The 18640-nt window shown below is 53.1% G+C and overlaps 1 protein-coding gene across 1 annotated transcript in view; it reads left to right on the top strand.

Moving 5' to 3' along the window:
- The first annotated feature begins 2824 nt into the window (after nt 1-2824).
- Nucleotides 2825-18640, top strand: part of LZTS3 (leucine zipper tumor suppressor family member 3) — a 52348-nt gene continuing 36532 nt past the window's right edge. Inside the window, exon 1 of the mRNA XM_064712028.1 lies at nt 2825-3018. The gene's annotated coding sequence lies outside the window, so the exon portion shown is untranslated. The remainder of the gene's footprint in view (nt 3019-18640) is intronic.

Raw genomic sequence — 18640 nt, 5'->3', positions numbered from 1 at the left:
CAGAGTCCACTCGGGGTTTTGGCAGGGCCAGGATGAGGATGAGGAGTGGGGGCAGAGTGCTGTCCCCTGGGGAGAGAGTTCATCCCAACCTGCCACAGGGAATCTGCAATGAATGGAGGGGGATTGGTGTTGAGGGGGAGAGTGAAAATCCTGCACACAAAACACTCAGCAAATAAGGGAAAACAAAGTCCAAATTTGGGGTTTTAGAAGGGCCAGGATGAGGATGAGGAGTGGGGGAAGACAGCTGTCCCCTTGGGAGACAGCTCATCCCAACCCACCACAGGGAATCTGCAAGCACTTGGAGGGATTGGAGTAAAGGAGGAGAGTGAAAATCCTGCACATAAAACACTCAGCAAATAAGGGAAAACAAAGTCCACTCAGGATTTGAGTAGGGCCAGGATGAAGATGAGGATGAGGATGTGGAGTGGGGGCAGAGTGCTGTCCCCCAGGGAGAGAGCTCATCCCACCCTGCCATAGGGAATCTGCATCTGCAATGAATGGAGGAGGGTTGGTGTTGAGGGGGAGAGTGAAAATCCTGCACACAAAACACTCAGCAAATAAGGGAAAACAAAGTCCACTCAGGATTGTAGCAGAGCCAGGATGAGGATGAGGATGAGGATGAGGATGAGGATGAGGATGAGGATGAGGATGAGGATGAGGATGAGGATGAGGAGTGGGGGCAGAGTGCTGTTCCCTGGGGAGAGATCTCATCCCAGCCTGCCACAGGTTTTCTGCATCTGCCAGCACTTGGAGAGGGATTGGTATAGAGGAGGAGAGTGAAGCTCCTGCAGCCCCAGTGCTGGTCCCAGGATAATCCTTATCAAAGGCTCAGTGATTGGAATGGGAGGGAATGGGGGTGTCCTACAGGCTCTGGGCTTCAACCCACCCAAGGAGGCAGCACCTTGCAGGGGATGGACTCACAGCACACTGAAGGTTCTCAGCTCCCAGGGATGTCTGGACCTGGCAAAAACTTCTTCCTTGGAGGTGCTGGAGACTGCCAAGAGGAAATATTGACCTGTTTTGGTCTTCCTTGGGTGTCCAATGACAGCTGCAGCTGGGGACAGAATGCTGGGCTGGGCTGGCCTGGTGGAGCTGTAACTCCGTCAGAGCATCTCCTCTTAGCAGGGCTGGGTTAACTTTTGGACTCAGTGATCTTAGGGGCCTTTTCCAACCTAAATGATTCTGTGATTCTGATTCTCAGCTACAAAACTGGACCTGCCCCAGCCTAGGCATGACCCATTTTGGGTAGGGGAACACATGCAGGCTCCCTCAGGGTGTCCAGGAGCACTCCAGTGTCCCTTGCAGAGGGCAGCTGGGGCTCATCTCCCATCAGGCTGGTGCTCAGTCCTGGATGTGTGTGCTGGGGTGACAGCTGGAGCAGGGCTCATCTGAAGCAGCACAAAAATCTCCATGAGCTTCCTGTAGGACACCTCCTACCCTTGCATGTTCCCCAAAAGAGGCAGCACTGCCAGGCTCAGAGCACACCAGGCTGCCCAGGAAGGCCAGGACAGACCCCTCCAGGTTTTCCATGCAGGATTTGAATTGCTCCACAGCTTGGCAGCGCTGGTGGGAAGCAGCAGAGTCCCACCCACAGCAGAGGTGGCTTTGCCCAGCCAGTCTAATCCTGGTCCTCAGAGGCTGTAAGCAAATCAGGGAGCCTCAGCTGCCCTTTCCATCCAAGCAGGATCACACACAGCCCCTGGAGCTCTGTCAGCAACAACCTGTGCAGGGAGATTCTCACAGCCTGAGGTTCTGGGGGAGCAGCCGAGGGCCTGGCCAGCACCATTAGCAGCAACAATTAATTACCTGCTCTGCTGTTTCACTGGAAAGCTGCAGAATTCAGTAGCAGCAAGTCCTGCCTCTTTCCTCCCTCCTGGGACTCCTGACAGATGAGCAGGAGGGGTGCAACCTCCATCTATCCATGGAAAGGCTGAGGGGAGAGCAGAGTGTGCTGCAGGACCTGAACTGGGAGCGTTGTGCCACCAACCCCTACATGGGCAGCACCATGAGCTTTCCCTTTCCCTTTCCCTTTCCCTTTCCCTTTCCCTTTCCCCTTTTCCCTTTTCCCTTTCCCTTTCCCTTTCCCTTTCCTTTTTCCTTTTCCCTTTCCCTTTCTCTTTCCCTTTCCTTTATTCTTTTTCCTTTCCCTTTCCCTTTCGGACCTCTCATTTCTCCTTGGAGAAGACAATCAGTGCAGTGTCACAGTCAGAGCTGCCCTGCCTTCAGCCATTGCCCATTTGGATGTCCCTTTCTCAGCTCATCCGTGTCAGAGGGAATCTGGGGAGTTTTTCCCCACCCCCTGCCAGCTCAGGTCCTTGGATTCTCCGTAGGATGGGAGAAGTTGTTTCCTCCCCCACACTGACCTTACATCCCCATCAGGGGTTCAGGCTGTGCCCCCTCCACCCCAAAGGGAAATGGGGGGCAAACAGGGACCAAAATGGGATTTTCATGGTGGATCCAGGCTGGCAGAGTTGGGTCCCACGCCGGGGCTGCCCGAGCCCCTCCAAGCCCAGCCAGACCCCCCCTGCCCCACTGCCAGGGCTCAGCTCTATTCGGGGGCTCTTTTTTGGGGGTGATGAGGCTGCAGGGGACAGAACCAGGGCACCCGCACATCCCAAACATCCCGGAGCCCTGTTGGGGGGACGGCGGCAAGGCGAGGGAGGTGCGAGCATCACCCCAGCATCCTCAGCCAGGTCGGCGGGGACAGAGCCCTGTCCTGGGGGGTGGCGAGGCAAGAGTTAAAGGGAAGGCGAGCAGATCCTCCTCCATCCTGCCGGTGCTCGCTGTTAGGCTGCTGCTGTGACAGGGGGTGGGGTCGGGGCTGGCCGCCGTTTGCCGCAAGAAGGGGGGGGAAACGTGGCTGCGAGTGAATGTGAGTGTGTGTGTGTGTGTGTGAGTGTGAGTGTTGGTGACACAGGACAAAATGAGATAATGAGACCCCTCGGACGGGAGCGGCCGCCCGGCTGCCACCAGCCCTGATCGCGGCCCCATCGCTGCTGCCCGGCATCCCCGCCAAGAGTAAGGCTGGGAAGCGACTGGGAGCAACTGGGAGAGGGGGGAGGTGGGATGGGGATGGGGGTGATGGTGAGGGGGGGTCTCCCGGGGGTGGGGTGCACGGAGGGAGAGGTTTGATCTGATTATTATTTGGGGACCTGATGCTGGAGCTTGGCGCGCCCGAACCACCCACCCAGATGTGATTTGGGGAGGGGGGAGGGGAGGAGGATTTTGGGGAGGGGGTGGGGTGGAGGATGGGCTGGCAGCGCCGATTTCGGGTGTGATGGAGGGGAGGGAGCCGTGTTTGTGCCTAAAGTCGCAGCTGCCTGGATTTGGCCCCGCGGGGCCATCGGGATGTGACAGCACCCAAAAATAGAGTGCGAGGCGGGGAGGAGCGGCGAGGGGAGGGGGGGCAGACTCGTGTGCCAGTGCCAGGGCCGGGTTATTCCCCTTCGTCACCTTTCCCTCGCCTTCTCTCATTTATTTCTTTGATGTCGGGGAGGGGAGCGCTGCCTGGGGCTGGGGGTCGGATCGGAGGCACGCAGGGCTTGCTGGCGGCCGGGTGATTAACGTGCAGTTGCTGGGAATTATGTCATTGCCTCGGTGCTGGGTGGCCCTCGCCTAGCAGCGGCGGTGGGGAGGGACGGAGGGAGGGAGCACGTCATGGCAGGGGGGTCCCCGCCTGAGGCTTCACCCCGGCTCGGTGGGCACGCAGCGTTCCTCCCCATCCCCGCTTGGGACATCCCCCCAGGAGGCTGGGCAGGGATGGAACAGCGGCCCCCAGGCCAGGGGTGCACGCCCACCCCGCTGCTCCTGGGGGTCCCGGGCTCCATCCCCGCGTTGTGGCCGCTCCCGATGGCTCATCCCGCTCGGAGCAGGCACAGGTGAAGGTGGGCAGCCCCTCTGCCGCCTCCCACCCCGGCAGACAGCGGGGCTGGAGCTGCTGCACTGCAGCACAGAGCCCCATCCGCGCCCCTGGGTGTGCCCGGGGGGAGCAGGGACCCTCTTTGCCACCCTGTCCCCTCCTCGGAGCCGACCCGAGAGCCTGGGGACCTGTGGCTGCCAGCGGCCCCCCGGGCCAGATTGGTCCTCTGCTTCAGAGGAGGGTCTTGGGCTGCTGGATGCTCCACATCCTCCTGGGCATCCCCCTGGGCATTCCTTGAGTATCCCCTGAACACACCCTGAGCATCCCCTGGGCATCCCCTGAGTACCTACCCCCTGAGCATCTCCTGAGCATTCTCTGAGTACCCCCTGAGCATCCCCCTTTGAGCATCCCCTTGAACATCCCCTGAGTACTCCCTGCGCATCCCTCCTGAGCATCCCCTGGCCATCCCCTGAGCACCCTCTGAGTACCCTCTGAGCACTCCCTTGAACATCCCCTGATCATCCTCTGAGTACCTCCTGAGCTTCCCCCCCTTGAGTACCCCCTGAACACCCCCGGAGTACCCCCTGAGCATCCCCTGAGTACCCCCTGAACATTCCCTGAGTACCCCCTGGACATTGCCCCCTAGGCATCACCTTGAATATTCCCTGAGCATCCGCTGAGCATCCTCTGAGCACCCCCTGAGCATCCCCTGAGCACCCCCTGAGTATCCCCTTGAACACTGCCTGAGCACCCCCTCAGCATCCCCTAGGCATCCCCTGAGTACCCCTGGAGCACCTCCTGAGCATCCCCATCCCCCTCCCCACATGTGGAGCTGGAGAAGGAGCACAAGGCCCTGCCAGTGAGCCAGGTACAGACCCTGCTGCCCATCCACAACCTCTTCCCTCTGCTTCACACCCCGTGGACCCCAGGGCAGCTCCGTGGGTGCCCAGACAGTTCCATGAACCCCAGGGCAGCTCCATGGATGCCCGGGCAGCTCCGTGGATCCCCGAGCAGCTCCGTGGATCCCGGGGCAGCTCCGTGCTCCATGGCAGAGGCTCGGACAGGGAGAGGATCAGGCAGGAAAGCTGAAGGGAGATGAGCAGTGGAGGTGGGAAGGGCGGGCACGGCTCTAGCGGGGCATTTCTGGCATTTTCTGCCCCACAGGAGAAGGGGGCATGCCGACAGCTCCCTGAATTCCAGCTGGGAGCCAGAGGTGCAATGGCAGCCGGGGGATGCCGCTTGCCCCGCAGGATAACCTTTGGCATCTCCCTCCGTTCCCAACACCCTCCGGCACATCCTTCATCCTCAAAGCTGCTCAGGCAGAGGATTGTGCCAGCCAAGCCCTCCAGGGAGGTGCTGGCATGACGGGGGAGCGCAGGGCACCCCAAATTTGGGGCAGGCAGGAGCGGGAGGCCGCTGCATCCCCCGGCCGTGCCCTCTCCGGCCGGGCTCGGTTTGTTTATGTGTGGCCCTGGTTGGAGCGGCGATCTGGCGTGGCTAAATATAGCAGCGATGCTGTCATCCGAGTTCAGCCTGGCTGGGGAATTTATTTTCTGCAAAGGCTGCGAGGCGAACGGGCTGGGAACAGGCGTGGAAATGCCGGAGCCGTGCGATGGTGCCCTGGCTGCAAGGGCAGCGGGCACCTTGTCCCCAGTGTCGCCTTTGTGATGGCAACAGGGCACAGGAGGGGTGGCGGAGGGGCTCAAATTGGCCCTGCTGGCTCGCTGGGCATTTAAACACAGCGCGGTGCCTGTGTGGCTTCAGTTCTTCATGCAGGGATCCCCTCCTCCTCCAACTCCTCCTTGCTGGAATCCCCAGGGATCAACTCCCAGTCCCCTTAGATGGAAAAGGAGCATCTGAAAGTCCCGCATGTGCCTGTGGGTATCTGGGAGAGAGCAGCAGCTTGTCCTAAAATAAATGGGATTGGAGAGCCCTCCATCCCTAGGGGCTGCAGCATCAGCCCCGGGCATCCCCTGCTGCTTCCATCACCGTGAAAAGAGCACCTTTGATCACCCATCCCGGGAAAAAAAGGGAAAAGAGAGAGAAAGACAGGTCCCCTGACTTGCAAAAACACACCAGGCAGATGGGGAGGGTGTTTTCCACACATGCACTGTGAAAACCACGTTGCATCAGCTGTCGGAGCTCCATGTGGATGGAGCAGGAATGTGGATAAACTGGCTGCAAAAAAAGTTTCTGAATGGAGTTCTATCCCGACAGGGAAGGTTAAGAGTTAAGAGGGTGTTGCTGGAGCTGGTGAAGGGTTTAAAATCTGCTTTCTCCCGGGGCTGTCAGAGAAACCCAGCAAACAAAGGGTGAAACGAGGAGATTTCTTGTTTCCCTTCTCAGAGGATCTTTCCCATTAGTCATTCCTGTCACAGGAGCTGGCAAACACGGTTATTATTTGAGGGATCTGAAAGTGAAATGGAGGCATACGAGGCCAGGAGCCCAGTCATCCTTGTCCCTGGGACTGGGGAGCAGGCAGGGATCCCCCAGCCCCTGTGGTTCCCCCACACCCCTGCTCCATGCTGGGTAAAGTCCCTGGATTCACCCTCTGGTTGTGGGACCTCTTTCCAAGGTCTAGGGAGTGGTATCCCTGGTCCTTCCCATCCCAAATCATTCCAGGGTTCCAGCAGGACAAGGTGGCACCAGGAGCCATAGGCAGGCTGGGATGCTCCATCCTGGAGGTGGTGGTGGACCAAACACCTTGAGATCCTGCAGTAATCCAGGTGCTTCCCCAAAGCACCCAAAACTCAGCTCTTCCGTCACCCCACAGCCCCAGGCACCTCCATGGGGGAAAGGACCAGGCTGAGCCCCACCATGGGTGGGAGGAAGGTCCAAGGAGCTCCCTGAAGAGCAAGGAAAGCAAAGGTCACTGTAAGGCAGCCATCAGGAAATTGGGATGGTTCGTGCCTTGTGATCTGGGCTGGAGCCAAGGGCTGTCCTGGCAGAGGGAGCTCAAAGTCCCCTTGAGCAATGCAGGAGCTGCAGGAGTTTCTGCAGGGCTGCAAGGCTGGGGATCAGGTTCTCAGGGATGGTGGCTGAGTTTCCAGCTCACAAAAATGGGGTTTTGCCATGAAGGTGTGAGTCCTGTTGGCTTTTTCTGGTTCCTGAGGCAGAAGGATGAGCTTTGTCTGAGCCCATTATGAGCCTCTCTTTCCTTCAGGGCCAAATCCTGATCACAGGCCAGTGAGAAGCTCCAGAGCCAGCAGGATGCTCCAGGGTTAGACAGGTGTAATCCCAGACTCCCAGACTCACTCAGGCTGGAAAACACCTCTGGGATCACCAAGTACCAACCTTTGACCAAGCACCACCACCCCAATGAAACCAGAGCTCTGAGTGCCTCATCCACTCACTCCTTGGGTAATTCCAGGGACTGTGACCCCACCACCTCTCCAGAAAGCCCTTTCCAATGCTTAGCAACCCTTCCCATGAAAAAAACTTTCCCAAATATCCAATCTAAACCTCCCCTGGTCCACCCTGAGGCCGTTCCCTCTCCTCCTGTCCCCGTTCCCTGGCTGTCCCCTCCTGTCAGGAGCTGTGCAGAGCCACAAGGTCCCCCCTGATCCCCCTTTTCTCCAGGCTGAGCCCCTTCCCAGCCCCCTCAGCCTCTCCTGGGGCTCCAGACCCTTCCCCAGCTCTGTTCCCTTCTCTGGATTCTCTCCAGCCCCTCCAGATCTTTCTTCTTGTGAGGGGCCCAGAAGTTTCCCCAGCACTGGAGGTGCCCCAGCAGTGCCAGCACAGGGGACAGGCACTGCCCTGGCCCTGCTGCCACACAAATTCTGAAAAATTCCAGGCGCCATTGGCCTCCTGCCCACCTGAGCACACCTGGGCTGGTGTCCAGCCTCAGCACCTCCAGCTCCTGTGGCACCAATGGGCAACAGAGCCCGTTCCCTTTGCAGGAAAAAGGCAATCAGATCATTAACACATGCTGCTCTTCACACAACCAACCTCACAAATATTTATCAGCTGGAGAAACACACGGGCTCACAAGTTGCCAAGTAACATAACAAGAGGAGCTTTTAAATAAATATCTGTGCTTCTGTGGGTGAGGAATTAACCAAATCCCTTGGTGTGTGGCCCAAAGAGCTGCTTTCCTCTGGAAGGAGGAAAATAATGATCAGGAATAAAAAGAATGATCCAAAGCAGGAATGAAAACCTGGGATAAGCAGTGACTGTCTGTCTGTCCAGCACTGGAGGGAATTCCTGCTGGGAAAGTCTGGGGAATGATGCTAAAAGTTGGGAGCAGGATGGGATGGGGGGCTTTATTTAGGAGGGGAGGTGAGAACAAGCCCAGTGCACCAGGCTGGGTCTCATCCTGCACCCTGTGCCTCTCCTGAACACCCACAGGACTCATCTTCTCTGTAGGCTCAGGATTTCTTGTTGTACAAGGTTGTTTCTACATCCTCGTTGCTGTTCTCCATGTTCCCTCCAGCCGTGAGAAAAGTCCATCCCTTCCTCTCCTAACCAGTTGGGAATGTCCCAGAAATCCAGCAGGAACATTGGGGTGGGCAATTCCCCCTGTGTGTTTCCCAGCAGAGCCCAGACAATCTCATCTCCTGCAGCTCAGGAGGCTTTGGGACCAGCCAAACTCACCCTGCTGACATTCCCCAGCCTGCCCAGGTGTGTTCTGCACTGCCCAGACAGCCAAGCTTGGTTCCCCTGATGCTAAATCCTATTAAATCCTTGTTGTGAGGTCAGTTTGGAGGTTTTGGGGTTTTTTTGGGGGGTCAGTGCTGCCAGAGGAGACCAGGTGGGTTTGCAGATGGATGGAGATCTCTCATCCAGTTCCTTCTTCCATGGGGAAACTCTGACTTGTGGGGATGGGATTTCATAGTGTGGACCTTAAAACCATCTCATTCCAACCCCTGCCATGGGCAGGGAAACCTCCCACCATCCCAGGTTGCTCCAAGTCCTGTCCAACCTGGTCTTGGACACTTCCAGAGATCCAGGGGCTTCTCTGGGCACCCTGTGCCAGGGCCTCACCACCTCACAGGGAGGAATCTTCCCCTAATATCCCATCTGAGTCCCTCTCCAGCTCTGTTGGAGGCCCTTTATCTATTGGAAGGTGCTGGAAGATCTCCCCAGAGTCTTCTCCAAGCTGAACATCCCCAGCTCTCCCACTCTGTCGCCTCATCTTCTGGAGATGTTCCCAGAAGATACAAATCCACCATCTCCCCACCACCACCACAGGGCTTGGCCTGAGGGTTTTGCAAGTAGATTATAATTTTGGACCCATTTGGGGTCATTTTGTGCCCATTTGGTGTCATTTTGGGTCCATTTGCGGTGTCATTTTGGGCCCATTTGGGATCATTTGGGGGCCATTTGGGCCCATTTGGGGGAAATTTGGGGGTTCTTGCCTGAACCAAAACATGAGGAGACACAATTTGGACATGGAGCTGGTTGGCAAAGTCAACTTGGAGAGTGGTTTTGCGGGGCAGACACTGCCCAGTGCTGGTGGGCCCAGCTAGGCCCAGCCTTGGTGGGCCTGTCTGGGCCCAGTCCTGATAGGCCCAGCTGAGGGGGTGAGATGACCCTGACTGGCTGAGGTGATGGTGGTGGGTTTCACCACCCAGAGCAGCTGTAGATGCCCCATCCCTGGAAAATCTGGGATGTGGGAGCTCCTCCCTGTCCCCCAAACCATGGCAGTGCCCCCAAGCACAAGGGGAGGAGGTCAGAGCTTTTCTTAGCTCAACTGCTGGAGCTGGGAAAATCAGCCCAGCTTTTGGGCACAGGAGCTCATCTCCTTGTCCCTGCTTTCTAATTATATCAGCTGATCTAGCACAGGCTCCTTCACTCCCCACGGGCTGCTGCCTTCATTCCATCCCTGGCTGTGCCCTTGGCAAGCTCTTGGAGGAGCAGCCAAGGCATCCCAGAGGAGATGCTGGCATGGCAGGAGTGGCTGCCTCACCTCAGGTGTTCTCCTGCAGTGCAGTCCCTGCCTCCAGCACTGCCAGGAATGGCAAGGGGACAGGGGACAAGGGACAGGTGAAATATGGGTCTCTTTGAGCCAGGTTTCACAAGCTCTTGGAGATCTATTTCACACCCAAGATAGCTCAGCTACCTTAGAAGGCATAAAATCAGCAGGATGGCTGCTGTGGTAGTGTTGGAAACAGAAAAGTTTTAATAAAAAGCAAAATAACAAAACTGTTTACAGGAAAAACCAAGCCAGGTGCAAGAGGTCTACTTGCTCTTGGTAAAACACCTCACAAAAGTGATTATTTCCTTTTGTTCTCTTCTTTTTCTAGTAAATTACTCAGGTGGGACTTTTTGCCTTCTGTCCAATTGGCCATCCTTAAGTTTGAGGTGAAGTCCCCAAAGTCCTATGAGATATCTTTTCACTTAATTGAGGAGAGAAACTTCTGGGCTTTTTTCCTTTTTATGGGGACAAAGGACAGTTTTGTCACTCCATCAACAGGAGGCACATTCCTATATCTCACCCTTTCTATATATCTAAAAGGAAAGAGGAGAAAATAATATGATTTGAAAAAGTTTTATTTTTGTCTGTAGGAATGGAAACATTCCTGTGCACCAAAGTGTGGGGTGGGAAGACAGGAAATGCTGTTCCCATTATGGGGAGTGGCTGGGATGGCTTCTCAAGGTGGCTCAGAGACACCAGGGCAGAAAGGAGAGGATGGAAACATCTCCAAAATCATCAGGGATGCTGGGATGAGATGGGCAGAGCTGCATCCCCACAGGCCTCTGCACCCCAAGGCTCTCCTGCCCAGGGGAGAGGGTCCCTGGTGGTCCAGGAAAAGACCAGGATCTGTTCTTGGCTCAAATCTCTCCCTCCTCCAACAAACACATTTCCCAAAAGGTCTCTGCTAGGAAAACCCACATCTCCACCCTGTGCAGCTCAGCAAGGACACAAACACCCGTGTGCAGGGGCAGGCTGAGCACAGTGCCAGGCTCAGGGAGGCCCTGATGCTCTCCCAGCTCCTCCAGCAATGTAAATAAATCACTGCTGCCCAGCTGGTGCCCAGCCAGCCCCTGCACAGCAGGACTTTATTCCTCTCCTTCCTCCCATCTGCTCTTCCTCCCTCCTGGTGCTTTCCCAAACCCCAGGGCTCAATCTCTTTGGGGATCAGGGTGTCCCCAACACACAGGAGTGGTTTCAGTGCTGTTGAATTCCAAGTGGAAAGTTTTTAATCTGGTTTTTTTTTTCCCTGCTACTGGCGCTCAGCGCCGTCCTTGGCCCATTCCTCAACCTCAGTTTCCCTCTGCAGCCTCCCAAGGGGTTGTACAGATTGGGGGCTAATCTGGGGACGAGGATGAGGTATTTCCAAACCAGACCTTGTGGCTGCAGGTGTTTGGGGTGGGTAAATCCCCCTGTGTGTTTCCCAGCAGAGCCCAGACAAACTCATCTCCTGCAGCTCAGAAGGGCTTTGGGAAGAGCCAAACCCAGCCTGTTGACATTCCTCAGTGCCAGCCAAGAGCTTTGCCTTCCCCTCCACGCTCTCAGGGGCCCAAATTAGCTTTTAATAATAATATTTCATTAGAAAAAAAAATATTAAATAAATAAATCCCCGTGCAAACAATCCGGCCTTGGCGCCCGCCGGGACAGCAAACACTCCCCGAGGGGCACCAGGTGTGGTGCATTCCTGATAGCTGGAAAAGAAAGGAGCCATTATTCCATTATTCCATTCTTTCCCTCTCTGTGCCATGTCAGGGTGAGCAGGAGCAGCCAGCCAGGCTCCAGGCACTGTGGGAGGTGGGCACCTGGCTTTGGGAAGAGCTCCCTGAGCCAAGCCCCGAGCTCCAGAGCTGATTAATGGTGGCGTTTCTTTGTTCCACACGTTTCCTCCTGGCGGAGGTGAGGCGTTTCAGGCGATAAAAGGGATCTGTTTGTTTTAAAAACGAGCCCTGCAAGTCACCCCAGCGATCCCTGAGTGCCCACGTTCCTGGCACAGCCATCCCAGCCTTTGTGTGGATGCATCCACCACTCAGGTTATTCCTCACAGCTGGAAAACTTGATTTTTCCATAATAAAGTTTTCCATGAATCCATTGTTGTCTTTCCCTCTCGTCCTCAGAAGAGAAGCTGAGGACAGGCAGGACACGATGTTACAGCCCCAACCCCAGCTTTGACCAGGATAAAAAGCAGGGAAAACCCTTTCCTCCAGCTCTCCATCCTTGCCTTTGGAGTGCAAAGCAACTTTGCACCCCTCCAGGGTTTAAAAGGCAGGCAGAGATTTGGGCTGCTGGATAATGTTTCTCTGGGCCAGCTGCTGGGATAAAACCAGGGCATCTGGCAGCTCCTGAGCCGGGCAGCTGAGCTCCTGCCTGAATTCCAGCATGGCCTCAGAATCACAGAATTCACAAAATTCACAGAATTCACTGAATTCACTGAATTGGCAGAATCACAGAATTCACAGGATTCACAGAATCCACAGAACTCACAGAATTCTCAGAATCACATAATCCACAGGATCATAGAATGCACAGAATCACAAAATTCACAGAATCCAGAGAATTCAGAGACTCACAGAATTCACAGAATCATAGAATTACCAAATTCACATAATCACAGAATAAGGGAATCACAGAATTCACAGAATCATAGAAATCACAGAATCACAGAATTCACCGAATCACAGAATAATAGAATTCACAGAATAATAGAATTCACAGTATTTACAGAATCACAGAATTTACAGAATCACAGAATTCACAGAATGAGAGAATCAGAATTCACAGAATCCACAGAATCACAAAATCATAGAATTTACAGAATCACAGAACTTACAGAATTCACAGAATGACCAGGTTGAAAGAAACCTTCAAGATCATCCAGTCCAACCCAGCCCCAACACCTCAACTAAACCCTGGCACATCCAGGCTTTGTTAAACACACCCAGGAATGGGGACTCCACCACCTCCCCAAGCAGAACATGGCAGAACTTTATCACTCTCTCTGTGAAAAACTTTTCCCTGCTATCCAACCTGTATTTCCCTTGGTGCAGCATCCGAGGGGCAGCACGGGGGAGGTGACACCCGCCCCTCCTGGGGACATCCCAGCGGGAGCAGGGTCTCCCTTTCATGCCCCGCTGGGGGACAAGAATCCCTTCATTTCCTTCGGACGCTTTATCCTCTAAGGATCTTGATCCCGGGGGCGAGCGACAAAAACACCCTTTAAATCCATCCCAGGGGCTTAGGGGAGGATTAGCAGATGTCTCTGCAGGCTTTACACCAGGGTGTCCCACCCTCATCCAGCTTCAGGCTTCCCGGAGGAGAAATGATGGATGGAGCCAGCCTGGCTGGAATTGCCCTCGGGACATCGCTGCATCCCAGGCAAGCCCAGGCTGGTCACTGGTTCCCAAAATTTGCCATCGATTTTCACCACAGAGCTGGTTCTGGTGGGTGTCCTGTGGCACAGAGCTCTTCCCAGGGTGTTGTCACAGACATCTTTTATGAAAAGTCCTTTCCTTAGGTTTTTCCCTGCTGAGAAGCTGAGAAGCTTCAAAAATAAAATGTAAACAATGGTTATCTGCTGCTGTGGGATGCAACAATTAGATCTTTGATTAGCCCATGTTGGTTGTTTCTAATTAATGGCCAATCACAGTCAGCTGGCTTGGACAGAGAGTCCGAGCCACAAGCCTTTGTTATCATTCTTTGCTATTCTATTCTTAGCCAGCCTTTTGAGGAAATCCTTTCTTTTATTCTTTTAATATAGTTTTAATATAATATATATCATAAAATAATAAATCAAGCCTTCTGAAACATGGAGTCAGATCCTCGTCTCTTCCCTCATCCCAAGACCCCTGTGAACACGGTCACAGGGTGTTTCACCCTGGAATTTTCCAGGAGGGAGAAGCTCCCCTCTTTCCAACCTTTGGGGGATCCCTAGAGAGGAGCCCGGGTAATTCCCCAGTGAAAATGTGACTTCTCATCCCAGCCTGGCTGGTGGGAATCACCTCTCTCCGTCACCCCTTTTGTGTTCACAAGTCATTAATTACTGCCTCACTTTCCATTCCCAACACTTTTCCTCCTTAATTTGTCTCAGCATTGGCGTTTTCTCCCCCTTAATTTCCCTGCTCCCGCCCACATCCCTTTTAGGTCTCCTCAATTCCCACCCGCCAGGGCTTTTTGACTCTCAGGATACCTTTCCTCCGGCAAACACAAGCTTGCATAATAGCTGTTGACACCACAACTTCATTTGAATCGATCTTGTTTGCTAATTAGCTGATTGCAGTAATTGGCATGCATTACCTTGGGGGATTCTGCCTTGCTGGGAGTGGCCAGTGGCCAGCCCCAAAAAGGTGGGAATGGCATCAGGGAGGTGATTCCTGCTCCAGAAACACCTTTTGCAGGTATCCCGGGGATTCCTGGAGCTGCAGAGGAATTTCTGGAGGGGAACCACAGCCTGGTGCAGGGGTTTTTAACTCCTGGAGTGCCTCAGAGCCGCCAAAATGTCCAGAGTAGCTAAAATGGGTTAAAGTTCCTGTTCCTGGAGCGAAGGGATGAGGATGTGACTCCACTCTGCCTCAAAATGCAACTGGAGATGACTCAAACGCTGGGTTAAAGACAAACCGAGTGAAGCAGCTTTTCTCAGAGGTCATAATTCCCTTCTGGAAATTCCCTGCCGCAAATTCATGGAGGATGAAACAGCATTAGAGTGAGCGAGGGGGGAGCAGGCAGCATCAGGGACAGTGTGCTGTGATGGCAGCAAACCTTGGGGGGATCCAAAGACAGCTTTGGGTGGGAGGCACCCCTGAAAAGCTCTGGGATGGGATCAGTGAGATTCTCATCTTCCCAGCCCCTTTTCCTCCAAGCAGCAGCTACACAGGGAGGAGGGAGGATCATCCCAGTCCCTGGGATCCAGTCAGGATCCAACATTCCCCGTTGTGAAATTCAGTGACAAACGGAGAGGGACAGCAAGGGCAGGTAGGGAGTGACAGGACAAGGGGAATGGCTTTAAACTGCCAGAGGACAGATTTACTTTAAATATTGGGAAGGAATTCTTCCCTGTGAGGGTGCTGAGCCCTGGCACAGGTGCCCAGAGAAGCTGTGGCTGCCCCTGGATCCCTGGAAGTGCACAAGGCCAAGTTGGACAGGGCTTGGAGCAACCTGGGATGGTGGAAGGTGTCCCTGCCCAAGGCAGGGGGTTGGAAAGGGGATAAGATTTAAGGTCCCTTCCCACCCAAACCATTCCATGTTTCTGGAATAACTCATTTATAAACAACACCCCAAACCAAAGCTCCTCACAGGGGCACGTTTCCATCTGTGCTGCTGCTGGGGTCCCCTGATCCCGACCTGCCCCTGGTGAGGCTGAAGGAGTCTGTGAAATTCTGTTTTTTATGAGCCATCTATTTATATTGACAGCTTCCCACGCTCCACCCTCTAATCCTGCATCCCTTTCTACCAGGCTAAGCTGCATCATCCCAATTCTTCAATCCCCACCCCTTGTTTTTTTTTTAATATTGCCCTGTAATTATCATCTTTCCACCCTTCTGGGATCTGAGAGAAATCCCAGAACTTCTTAGAGAGGATGAGCACAGCCCAGAGGTCTCCTTGTCCTGTTTCCAGGGGCTCTTGGGAGCAAATTAATCTGAACCTGCTGTTTAAAAATGTTTCTCCTCAGGCCATGCCATTTAGTGTCTTCCTGGGTTACTAATGGACTAGAAAGCACTTCCTTGTCCCTGTGCAATATGAGAACATCAGCCTGCTTTTTCCAAAGCCAGAACAGAAATTATTGAGCGCTTTTTTTTTCTCCTTTCATTGTTATCAGTGATTTTCTGATCCCCAGTTTGAGGATAGGCAATGCTGCTGCTGTTATTTTGCTGCTCTTAATTTTGTAAAATCAAATTAAAAATCACTTCCTCCCTGCTGTCTGTGAACATCCAGGAGAGACCTGGTATGGTCAACTGCAAACTGAATTATGGAGTAAATTCCACAGCTTTATTGAGCTTTTTATGGAAAGAGTGGTAAAGTACTGGAATGTTCTGCCCGGGGAGGTGGTGGAGTCCCCATCCCTGGGTGTGTTTAACAAAGCCTGGATGTGGCACTGGGTGCCAGGGTTGAGTTGAGCTGTTGGGGCTGGTTTGGACTGGATGATCTTGAAGGTCTCTTCCAACCTGGTCATTCTGTGAATTCTGTGATCAACCACAGATTTTATTTTACTTTATTTTATTTTATTTTATTTTATTTTATTTTATTTTATTTTATTATTTTAATTTAGTTTATTTTTATTTGTTTATTTATTTTATTTATTTTATTTAATTTTATTTATTTTTAAAATTTATTTTATTTTATTTATTTTATTTTTAATTTTATTTTTATTTTAAAATCATTTTTATTTTATTTTATTTTATTTTATTTTATTTTATTTTATTTTATTTTATTTTGTCCTATTTTATTTTATTCTTTACTTTAAGACATTGCAAACACACAAGAAGCAGCTGGCTTCATCTGTGGGGTCCATGTGGGGATTTTGTGGTGACTTTGATCAGAGGGGTGAAGGGGCTGGGTCAGACCTGGCCAGGGCGTGGATATCCCAATTTCCCACTACACAGGAGCTGTGCTGGTGGAGCTGTCACCCAGCGAGGGTGACAAGTGACACGAGTGGGGGTGGCTGGGGACACGGCAGGAGAAGGAGAATTCAGAACTTGCTGCTTTTCCCCCTCCCCCGGAGGTCTGCAAGGTTGGACACAATGAAATTCCCTCCTCCCTCCCCTGCCCGAGGCAGCCACATCCCAGGAGGAATTCAATGCTGCCTCCGGGCCCATTCAAAACACGCCAGGGTCAAACCTTTATGAGGCAACAAAGAAAATAAACCCAAAGACAAAAAGCTATTCTGGAGGAGGGCAGGGGAAGGAAACAGCTCCCAAAATACCAGTGAGAACTTTTCCTTTGAGCCCAGCTGTGGGATGGGAGTCTCTGCTCTGGTGGGACTGAGCAGGGCAGGTGTGAGCAGATCCTTCTGCACCTTCCTCTTGGTGGGAGGCGACCAAAGTGTAGAGTTTTGGGAATGCTGGGTGAGGGTCATGAATTCTGGGTGAGAATCATGAGGATCTGGGTGCTGGAGAAAGGACAGCTCTTGGTGGGATGTGTCCTGCAGGGAGAAGGAAGTTGGCTGGCACCAAAGGAACACGGACCCCTCCTCTCCCCCATTTCCTGTGCTCACCTGGTGGCTGTGAGGATTCCTGGTGGCTTTCAGAGGTTGTGTTGCTCCTGGCTGTGACCCCAGAGGCAGTTGGACACACCCCCAGTTCCAACACCTCCAGAATAATTTGGGTTTTTTCCTTTAATTTCTGTTTTTTAGCTGGGAGCATTGAGTGAGGCTTTCTGAGAGATATTTTGAATTGTTCCTATGTGAGATTAAAGCTCTGGCACATGGGAAGGGATGGGAGAGGAAATATCAGTGAGAACCTTTCCTCTGAGCCCAGCTGTGGGATGGGGGTCTCTGCTCTGATGGGACTGAGCAGGGCAGGTGTGAGCAGATCCTTCTGCACATTCCTCTTGCTGGGAGGTGACCAAAGGGCAGAGTTTTGGGAATGTTGGGTTAGGATCGGGAATGTTTGGTTAGGATCATGAATGTTAGGTTAGGATCATGAATGTTGGGTGAGGATCATGAATGCTGGGTTGGGATCATGAATGGTGGGTTAGGATCATGAATGGTGGGTGAGGATCATGAATGGTGGGTGAGGATCATGAATGTTGGGTGAGGATCATGAATGTTGGGTGAGGATCATGAATGCTGGGCTGGGTCATGAATGTTGGGTGAGGATCATGAATGGTGGGTGAGGATCATGAATGTTGGGTGAGGATCATGAATGTGGGTTAGGATCATGAATGCTGGGTTGGGATCATGAATGGTGGGTGAGGATCATGAATGGTGGGTGAGGATCATGAATGCTGGGTTGGGATCATGAATGGTGGGTGAGGATCATGAATGTGGGTTAGGATCATGAATGCTGGTTGGATTATGAATGCTGGGCTGGGATCATGAATTGGGTTGGAGATCATGAATGTTGGGTGAGGATCATGAATGGTGGGTGAGGATCATGAATGTTGGGTGAGGATCATGAATGGTGGGTGAGGATCATGAATGCTGGGTGAGGATCATGAATGCTGGGTGAGGATCATGAATGTTGGATGAGGATCATGAATGTTGGGTTAGGATCACGAGGATCTGGGTGCTGCAGAGGGGACAGCTCTTGTCCCTGCAGGAGGGCAGGGCTGTCCCTGGGTCACTCTGGACACAGCCAAGCTCTGTTTGGAGCAGGGCAGGGAAGGATGATTCCCCCCAGAGCCCTGCTGTGACTCAGGGGTTTGTGGTCTGTGAGGGTGAGTCAGTGGGAGCAGGAAAAGCCTGGCTATTTTAGGACCACTGACATTTTTGGGGGGGTTTAACCCTTCTCCCTCCTCCCCCAGAGGCCTCAGCAGTGCCTTGGCTGAAGAAGGAATAAAAGACATTTTCCAAAGCAAACAGGTGCCAGCCTCACAGGGTGGAGCTCCCTGGGATGAGGAGATGAGGGAAGCAGGATCACAGGGACCAGCACGAGGCTGCCAAGAGCCACAGAGACAAAGCAAGAAGCCATGCCCAGAGAGAATCCCAGAATTGTTTAGCTTGGAAAACAGAATAATCCAGTCCAACCATTCCCCCAGCACTGCCAAGGCCACCACTGAACCATGTCCCCAAGAGTCACATCCTGTGGAGGTGTTCACAGGGGTCCCAGGACGAGGGGAGAGATGAGAATCTTGACTCCATGTTTCAGAAGGCTGATTTATTATTTTATGAGATATATTATATTAAAAGAAAATTATATATTAAAACTATACTAAAA

The sequence above is a fragment of the Zonotrichia leucophrys genome, chromosome 4 (assembly GCF_028769735.1).
Source record: "Zonotrichia leucophrys gambelii isolate GWCS_2022_RI chromosome 4, RI_Zleu_2.0, whole genome shotgun sequence".
NCBI lineage: Eukaryota > Metazoa > Chordata > Aves > Passeriformes > Passerellidae > Zonotrichia > Zonotrichia leucophrys.
The sequence above is the reverse complement of the archived record's forward strand: the minus strand, read 5'-3'. Positions and strand labels throughout refer to the sequence as shown.